We start from the raw sequence: 9346 nt of genomic DNA, 5'->3' as shown, positions 1-9346 counted from the left end.
AGAGAGAGTCTAAGAAACGTCCTGTTCTTTGCGCTCGGCACAACTCTGAACTCTATGAAATATGCATTATCCGTTGTGTGTGCTGCGGCAAACCCTAACCTCGTCTGTACGCTCCTCTTCGGCTTCTCTTACGGGCCTCTCTTACCTTCCTCGAGCGTTAGCGCCGAATCCTGTAGGAGCGAGCTCTCCTTAGAGCTGCCCTGAAGAATCATCTCACTGCTTTAAGGGCAAATGAGGCAAACGCAGGCAATTAACTGCATGAGCTAATAGCCTGAAGAACGTCTGCAGTGTCACTTTCTGGTACATTGCTCAAGTACTGCAAATATGGCTCACCAGACTCTCGTAATTGATCTGTTGCTGAGAGCTGCCCCCCTCCACCCCTTCCCCTACATACGTCAGGCCTTTGAGCCCAGCATGTCAAGGCTGGAGATTTCCCTGGCAGCGTAGATGAGTCAGTGCGAGGAAGTCTTATTAATTTATGAAGCAAAACCTCCAAGAACTTCAGAAGCTGGTAGAGAAGAAGGTCTCGAGGATGGATTTCTGATGATATCTGGGCAGCTTAAAGGAACAGTGGAAAAGCAAATGTGCAGAATCCTCCATGTATCCCAGGTGTGGTCCATGTTTGGTGTCCAAATCTCGCTTCATCGGTGGCCGCTCGGTCGGGAGCGTGTTGTATCCACATCGGGAATATCAGTGCAAAAAGTACCCCTTACAAACATGGCCTGAACATATCAATAGATATAGTGTAAACACTATATTGTATGTAAACTATATTGACAAAAGTATTGGGACACTTGCGCAATTCATCGTTTCTTCTGAAATCAAGGGTATTAAAAAGAGTTGATCCTGCTTTTGTTGGAGTAACAAGAGTCTCTACTTTCTACTAGGCTTTTCTAGAAGTGCCTTAGCAACCACCTAGCAACCAACAGCTATACCAAAGCAACACCTCAGCAACCAACAGCTATACAATAGCAACACTTCAGCAACCACCTAGCAATGCCATAGCACCGAAAACATATTCCAGAGTAGCACCTTACCAACGGCTTAGCAACCAACAGCTATACCAAAGCAACACCAACAACTACTAGATTTTGGAGGAGCATTGTTGTGAGGATTTGATTGCACAGGAGCGTTAGTGAGGTCAGAATTTTAAACGATCAGCACCGCACCTCATCTTCCTCAACTCCCCAACTCATCCCAAAAGTATCGGATGGAGCACCACCACCACCATCATTCCAGAGAACACAGTTCTTCCACTGCTCCACAGCTCAAAGCCACGGCCATTAGTGAGGGGATCACACCTGGCATTGGGCACTGCCATAGTGCCAATAGGTTCATGTGCCAGGAGTCCTATTCCCATTGTATTGGCAGTGTTTCTTCTTCCACAAGGCCTCGACAAGCTGTGTGTGTGCGTAGCTGCATGCATTCATAAGAGGGGGTGTCCACAAACATTTGGACAGATATCGTATGTGAAATATCACTCCCTCACAGCTTTCTGGTAATTTATGAAGGTGTGAATGCTACAGCTGCTGAGCCACGAGATGTTCTATACCTCCACCATTAGCTTTCAGCTAAATCCATAGCTCTTGTCCTTTGCTTCCACCCAGTGAAGCAAACAAGCTCCAGTATAGCTAACAAGCACGCTTGTTTCCCTGGTGTATTTCTGCAGTCTTAGACCCAGGAGGAGAAGACACGGGAGAGGAGATTAGACTTGAGTAGAGTTGGGGACTGGGATCCAGAAGGCCATTTCCTCTCATTACCTTCATCTCTTCCAGCTCGCACTCTGTACGTCTCTCTGAGAAGTAAATGAACACACTCTATATGGACAAGCCTATTGGGACACGAACACACTACACCTACAGGAGCTTCTAGGACATCCTATTGTAAATCCACCGGCATTATTATGGAGCTCTGCAGAGACTTTTCTGCACTAGGCTCTCCAGCACTCAACCACCCTGCTCTGTAACTTTACGTAAAGTCGTTATTATTCTTAACCCTTGAACCCCCAGGACAATTTATCATTTTTTTTTATCGTTTTTTTATTTATAGTTCGCCTAAAATGCCCAAATATTTTATTAGAGACTCTAAATATTATCTGAAGATTCAAGATAAATATGGTAAATATGAACAGAATTGAGATATTTATAAAACTCTTACCATGTTTGATCATAAATACACGCCTGCAGTTGAAGCTGTTGCTTGTAATGAGTATGTGTATGTTATTGTGGCCAAAACAGTCCCATAGCAATGCACTGAAAAAGTGTCCGTAAACTTTTCACATTTGGCAAAGTTGTATAACGAATATCTTAGCAACAACACACCTATATGAGAACAAAACCTTAGCAACCACCTAGCAACACATTAGCAACGTAAACCTATACCAGAGTAGCACCTTACCAACCACCTAGCAACACCTTAACAACCAACAGCTTTACCTAAGCAACACCTTCGCAACCACCTAGCAGCACATTAGTAATGGAAACCTATACCTTACACCTTATCACCTAGAAGTGCCTTATCAACCACCTAGCAACCACCAGCGAAACCAAAGCAACACCTCAGCAACCAACAGCTATACAATAGCAACACATAGCAACCACCTGGCAACACTTTCACTTTCACAAAAACTATACCAGAGCAACACCTCAGCAACCACCTAGCAATGCCTTAGCACCGAAAACATATTCCAGAGTAGCACCTTACCAACGACTTAGCAACCAACAGCTATACCAAAGCAATACCTTAGCAACCACCTAGCAACACATTAGTATTGAAAACCTATACCAGAGCAACACCTTAGCAACCACCTGGCAATGCCTTAGAATAAACAAAATCTATTCCAGAGTAGCACCTTACCAACACCTGAGCAACGGCATAGCAACCAACAGCTATACCAAAGCAACACCTTAGCAACCACCTAGCAACACATTAGTAATGAAAACCTATACCAGAGCAAAACCTTAGCAACCACATAGTAATGTCTTAGCAAAAAAATCTATTCCAGAGTAGCACCTTACCAACACCTGAGCAACGGCTTAGCAACCAACAGCCCAGGAGTGCCCAGTACCCCCATGGGTGGATCCCGCTGGCCTTGTTGCCTGAAACCACCTTTCCAGATTGACCCTGGGTCAGCATAACTAGTACAGAGGGTCTCAAGTCAGGCCAATTAATGACCGTCACTTCTCAACCTGGTTGCAGTGTGCTAGTCCACTGAAGACCGAAGCTGGAACGTGTGCTCTCGCCACTGGGAAACCAGCTCGGCGGACCCAAAGGGGAGTGGAGCTGTCTCTTCACTGCGTCGGGTTTTCTGATTGCCTGTTGACAGCTCCGGTCCACGGACCGCGCAATTAATCATCATATACTACATGAGTGGAGCCACTGTCTCCATCATTTCAAACATCTCGCTGCGCCGAGCGCCATCCCCTAACACAGACATTAGCTTGATTTGTTGAAAGTGGAACATCCCCTTCGGATTTCTGACAAGTTGTCAGCCAATTTGCAATTTTACGGCACGGAAATGATGATTGGAAAACCACTGAAGCACTTTGAGGTTGACTCTTTTTTTTCCTTCTCTCTCTGCAGCAGTGATTTCCGTCTGAAATCAGGAGGCTACGTGAAGATGAGGAGCCTGAGCAGGTTCTTCCTAGCCACTGAATCTTCTTCCTGGAGGATTAAAGCCTCTGGGACTAATCAGGAGCCTCCAAAAACATGCCTGCTGCAAACTCGAACCCACACATGAGGTCTTTGGCAAAAACGAGTCGATATCAGCCTCTGATCCATATTCCTCTCCTCCAAGTCACCTACCTTCCTGCCCCGGTCGCACTGTGCGGTATGAGCTTGACTTCTAGGCTCTTGATCATTGGGACAAAGGCTCTGACAGACAGGAGCTGGGCCCTCATCCATTACCTGGTGGTCAGTTCGCAGAGTGGTACAGGACGCCTTATAATTATCTGTCCTGCGCTTCACTGAGCAGTCTTTTGGAGTGTCAGTACAGCTGCAGCGCTGCCTCCTGATCGGCGGGTGCAGGCCAAAACTCGGCGAAAAAATCTAATTTGGACAATTTTCCTCGGAGTGTGAATGTGCTTGATCAGCTAAGACGTGTTTGGGGTCTGAAGTTTGCTTCGTTAGCTCACACTGGAGCTTTCAGGCTAACATAGTCAACAGATTAGCCAATTATCATGGTGCTAACTGCAGGTCTAAGGGGGTTTTTTACACTCGTCCCGGATACACGAGTCCACACCCGGGACCAATTCTGGGGTCGTTTGAGTGTGGGGCTCGTTGTCGCTGGTTTGCTTTCACACAGAAGAATCCTGTTCGAACCGTGGATCAACAGTACATTATTTCCCTTGGATACAAACGCTCAAGAAGTGAAGAGCAGCGTTTTCTGGAGTCTTGGCATTTCACCATGCAGGAACACCAGGAGTCGTTCTCGCAGGAGTCACGTGACATGCTGGAGCAGATAGCTTCCACGCCTGCAGTGGACCATACCAGAGTCCACTTGAAGTGAACCCCAGACCAGGAGGACCAGATTTCGGTGATCTGGACTGCACCCAGGCACCGCTGGCTTGCTCCCGGGTCCGGAAATCTGCCACTATGGTCATGAGTCGTGCCGCTTTGCCATCAACAGCCTGAGTCTGAGAGAGCACAATTGTCTGTACTCTTCGGGTGGATAGATGGCGCATTATAAGGCAGCATGATGTCAATAGCTTCACCATATTTATCTGCTCCAGAGAGTCCTATTGTATTGGCAGCACTTCAAATGCCTTAAAACTTAAAATTACATGGTGTGTCCACAAATATTTGGACGTATAGTGTGTACGTATGGGAATAAGCCGTGGACAGGGCGCCTCTCCACTGCAGCAGCCAAACACACGCTCGTTTCTCTCTCTAAACTAATCAGATTACCGTGCAGATTAATCAGCTGAACAGCTATCAGCGTGTGATCGTTCGCTCACATGCTGGAATTCTGATGCGCACAGTATTTAAATCGGACCCGAAAAGAGCTTCACAGCCGGCGCCTAAACACTTCAACCGTGAGAATGTGTCAGAGAACTTCACTGGCTGACGGGTATCCAGCTGTGCTATAACTGTGTGTGGATAACACACTCACCAGGAGCTCATTGGGCAGTGCAGCACATTAAAGGAGGAGAGACAGAGCGAGCGAGAGAGCGAGCGAGAGAGAGAGAGGATACCAGTAAGAAAAGAAGGATGACGAAAGCCCTATCTGGACAGGATGAGTTCATGAGTACATGAGGGGCCCTATTTTAGCAATCTTTAGGCGAGCCCTCAACCGTGCACCATGCAGCTTGATTTAGGGGGCGTGTCGATGTGTCTTTGCTATGGTAACGACAGGAAAAATACGCCCTTTTCAGCTTGAAACACGCAAAAGTCATGTATCTTAAAGAATCATGGGTGTGTTTGTTTTGGGGGTAACGTGCAGTAATAAACCAATCAGGGTGTCAATCGATATCCCTTTAAGAGCCAGGTGCGGTCTGACTGACCTTGGTGGGTTGCTATTTCAGTGATGGGTGTGGTACGAGCGTCAGGCAATTCACTGCTGAGATAGCAACGAACGTCTGACTGTTGACTGTTGTCTGTCTAGGTTGTTTTCCTGTGTTTCCGTTGCCGAGATACACAGCAATACACCAAAAACTGACCTGAACACCCCTCATTTCGAGACCACAGTGCCCATTGGCGTAGATATATTCACAAGCAACGTTGCTATTTAAGCGACGCAGGCCGAGAAACCCTGGTGTAAGATAGCAATGAGCATTGTGTAAGATAGGGCCTTTCATCTTTACCCCAAAATCTTCTAGATTCAGTGTATTCAGACGTCTGGTTCCATTCACCACCACTGTGAACCCTTCTGACTGGGTACGTTTCTCCTCAATAGAGCGATTCACACCAAACCCACTCTGGCTGGCTTTGTTGGCATCATAACTGTGTGATTCTGCAGAATGTTCGAGAAATTAATGAAATTCCCCTTTAAAGCAATATCACCCCTAGCTGGCTAAAACGCGCCGGGCCGCTGCAGCGGTGCTTAGGGGAGCCAAGCTGGTGCAGTGTGATAAAGCCCAGGGCCGTTCCATTGAGCTCCGGAGAACTGTCCAACTCCAGACAAGGAGGGGGGTGAAGAAGCGAAGGATGGCTTCTGCTTGCCTGATGCCCTGATCTGCTGCTCTGGGCTGCTAACCGCTGCACTGGGCTGCTAAATACCAACACACCAAGCAACAAACAACAACCAAGACACTATTAAGGAGCCTGTGGTCAGAAATTCAGCAGTTCATTACCCAGACAGAACACGATTCGGGGCCAAAAACACCCAGTTAAGACACTTCAGGGGCCGTTACAGCAATCGCAAGTGTGTCGTATTGTGGGCCAAAACAGGCCCAGCTAATTTTAAAGGAGTAGTTCGGCAAAAATGTCAAGTGACCACGGTTGATCACTCACCCCAGACGCAGCCAATCTGCCGAGACATTTGGTATCTGAAGTTAGCTTCTTCAGTTTAGCACAGGATATACGATGCTAACCTCGCTAACAAACACTGGACTTAGACTGTCACCAATCTCATGTCTGTAAATCCACACCCAAATCTAAATTTATTGTGGTATTTTAGCACAGCGGCATGGCTCGACTGTTTCACCACTCAGAACGGTCACTCTTTTTGTGTTTATAGTCTAAAATAAGGTCAAAGAATGATCTAAACCACACCATTTAGCCATGCAGCTGGACTTCTGGATGGGTCTTTGAGAGACTGAGAGTCGAGGGACAGACATTTGTTGTTTAACGGAGATGAGTCTTGTGTTTGTTAGCAATGTTAGCATAGCATCTTCTGTCCAGGGGTCTGGGGTCAGTGATCAATCATGCTTTTTATGTATTTTTTTTAAGTATTTCTTTAAGGTTCGTCTGAGAAAGCAGAAACAGTCGCAAAATATATCGAATTATGTCTACTGTTACTATCCACCTCTGCTCTCTCGCGCTTTCGTTTCTTGCAGTGGTCGATTCCAGCCGAAGCCGAACGCCGGCCGCAGCGGCCCATCGCAGGGCCTCGGTTCCACTGGTGCAACTTTCTAATTAAAGATGAGGTGGAATCCTCTGGGCTCCTCTCACTATCAGCTAAGCCGGCTCTCGTCTGCGAGCTGTAAAAGATTAAGGCCTTTTTGTCATTCGGCGTGAAAAGAAAAAATTCGGAAGTGTTTGGGGTGTGAAAACGGCCGCCGCGGAGCCAGGGTCGTAAGGAAATCCCACGTACAGGAAATCCGGACATACCCCATTAGCTTTGCGCTCACGTAAAGCAGGAAAACAGGCACGCGACCGCGCACCCCAGCCTCTTCAGTGAAGGCCTCGATTGATTCCTTTCTGCTGTGGGATGTTAAGGTTGGACCCCAGCCACGGACACAAGGGCTTTTCTTGTGGATCACGATGTAGACGGACATGGTCTGAGCTTTCAAGATGCTACGTGCCGTGACTCGCAACTAGCCTGTGCTGGAGTTGAGTTTTAAGCCTAGCAAATTACCTAGCAAAATAACTGCTGCTGATGCAATAGCAACCGGGCAACCAAGGCACTCTGAGGAAAGCACCGGGTGCCCAGCTCTAATGCATCGGCTAGCGAATGCCCATGTTGGTCAGCAGCATCACACTGAAGTGATGTGGGGAGAAAGAGAGAGAGCGTTATCTATCCACAAAAGCAAGGCTAACTGTGCTCTCTCAGGCTCCGGCTGCCGATGGCAGAAAATCAAATGCATGCAATCCCCCCTTCCCCCTTATTCCAAATAATCCGCTAAGATATGTGCGGCGTCTGAAGATGCAAGTTGGCTGATGCAGCCAAACAGGTAATGAAATTGATGCATACCAATTAGCATTGTGCTAACTGCTAGTACTGGTTTTTTAACGTGCTTTAGTCCATGTGTATAGACAGTTAGCAGTTAGCCGTCTAGTAGAGATTACTAGGGCTCTGAGTGGGTTTGTAAAGGGGTTGTTGCTGGGACCCAGTTCCAGCTTCCCAAATAGCCCCTATTGTTACAGACCACCCTAATGTCACATGGGCCCCATCTAGGCCACATATGCCGTGTACGACCCAAATGGGGCACATATTTAAACCCCATTCTGGTCCCATCACTGACCCTGGTGGGTATCTGTACGTGGGACCAACATGGAACCCGTAAGCATAACCTTCTGGTTCCCAGTTGGGCTACCCTGAGACATGAGTCTGTGTGTTGAAGACTGTGTGTGTGTGTGTGTGTGAGAGAGAGAGAGAGAGAGATGGGGGTGGGGGGTAATTTATCTCCAGTAAATAGGAAACATGATCAAGCATGTAATTAATGCGTTTGTCCACCTCTTCTGCAGATTAGCCAAACGAAGGGACTCAAGGAACATGACCTTTTAAACTCGGGAGGCTAATTGGTTTTACACACACACACACACACACACCCCTGTACCCCTTTAGTGAAGCAGCATAGGTCCATTACAGTAGAGCTATTATGGGGCCACACCCCCTCGTCTTTGACAAAAAAAAAAAAAACCTAGCTCGTGCTTCCCCTCGCTGGCCACTTTATCGGAAACCCTAACCCCGTGATTCCACTCGCTGGCCACTTTATCGGAAACCCTAACCTCGTGCTTCCCCTTGCTGGCCACTTTCTCGGAAACCCTTACCCCGTGATTCCACTCGCTGGCCACTTTATCAGAAACACCTACCTTTATTTCCGCTCGCTGGCCACTTTATTAGAAACCCCTACCTTGTACTTCCACTCACTGGCCACTTTATTGGAAACCCCTACCTCGTGATTTCCCTCACTGGCCACTTTATCGGAAACCCCTACCTTGTGATTCCACTCGCTGGCCACTTTATTATGAACCCCTACCTCGTGATTTCCCTCACTGGCCACTTTATCGGAAACCCCTACCTTGTGATTCCACTCGCTGGCCACTTTATTATGAACCCCTACGTTTGTGAGTTCACTCGCTGGCCACTTTATTAGAAACCCTTACTGTACTCCCAGTTTCTTCTTCCACAAAGAGCCGCGTCTTCCTTCCACTCCTGATCACTTCATGCTTCCGCCGCGGCCTTGAGTTGGATTTGCTTTCAGACGCAGACGCAGACGGAAACGCGTCCTTGTCTGGCGTCTCTCTCATCGCTCTCACTCTGATGCTTCATGTGTCAGCAGGAAGTGAAGAATAGGTCTGCTGTCCTCGGGGAAGGTTTGGATTATAATCTTCTCCGTGTTCCTCAGAAAGTGACGAGAAGCCGGGCTGGAAACGGTGTAAAACAAACTCCCGCTGGCTGGACGTTTGTGTTTGTGCTCAGGGATCTAAAGACGCGTGAAGCTGCAGTGAGGTCTTTTAGAAG

This window comes from Salminus brasiliensis, chromosome 10, assembly GCF_030463535.1.
Source record: "Salminus brasiliensis chromosome 10, fSalBra1.hap2, whole genome shotgun sequence".
NCBI lineage: Eukaryota > Metazoa > Chordata > Actinopteri > Characiformes > Bryconidae > Salminus > Salminus brasiliensis.
Note: the sequence above shows the minus strand (reverse complement) of the source record.